This window comes from Marmota marmota, unplaced genomic scaffold (genome assembly GCF_001458135.2).
Source record: "Marmota marmota marmota unplaced genomic scaffold, marMar, whole genome shotgun sequence".
In the NCBI taxonomy this organism is placed as follows: Eukaryota; Metazoa; Chordata; class Mammalia; order Rodentia; family Sciuridae; genus Marmota; species Marmota marmota.
Window position 1 is genome coordinate 181,190 of NW_025999926.1, and position 844 is coordinate 182,033.

Consider the following 844-nt stretch of genomic DNA (forward strand, 5'->3'; position numbering starts at 1 on the left):
GCTTGCTTCACCCCGGGTGACCCAGATAAAACCATCTGTAGCATGCCTGGTCCTGTCACAGTGGGGGATCTGGTTGGGTCATCAGGAGGGAGTCACTCCCTGAACCAGTTCTGGACTCGCCCTCTGCCGTCCTGGTAAAAGCTCCCAGCCCTTCTGTCCCCAATCAGCCTGGAACTTTTCTAACCATGAAAGCAACTCTAAACTATGCTATCTGTTGCTGGGTACTTCCTATGTGTCAAACCTTTTTTATTTTCATGGTTACCCATTCCCTTTGTACAGAGGAGGAAAAAAACGCAGAGGGATTTATTATTTTAATGTGCAGAGAACTTTAGAAAAAAAGGAGGGGATACTTTTTAAATTTTTTTTCAGTTGTTGATGGACCTTTATTTTATTCATTTATTTCTATGTGGTGCTGGGACTCAAACCCAGTGCCTCAAGCATGTGAGTCATTGGCTGCGCCACTGAGCCACAACACAACCCCTGCAGAGAGCTTTAAGGCTAAGACTTAGCAACAGATCCATCTGCTGGATCCATTTGCACTTCCCTGGCCATCTCTGTTCCGACCTTCTTCTTTCATTGAGTCCCCAGTAAGAGAACCTCACTAAGATTGCTTTGTCCTCCACACCCCCATCGCAGCTGGAACCCAAACTGGATTCAGAGCCCTGAAAGTATACAGGAGGATGCACACAGGGCACAAAGGATGCCATTTATATAAAGGACTTGATCATGATCAATTCTCAATAACCACACAGTCTTGGAACTAACCCCCCCCATAACCAACCACAACTATGCACACACACAATCATATATACCAATGTGTGGTTATATGCAGGTGTGTGCAGAT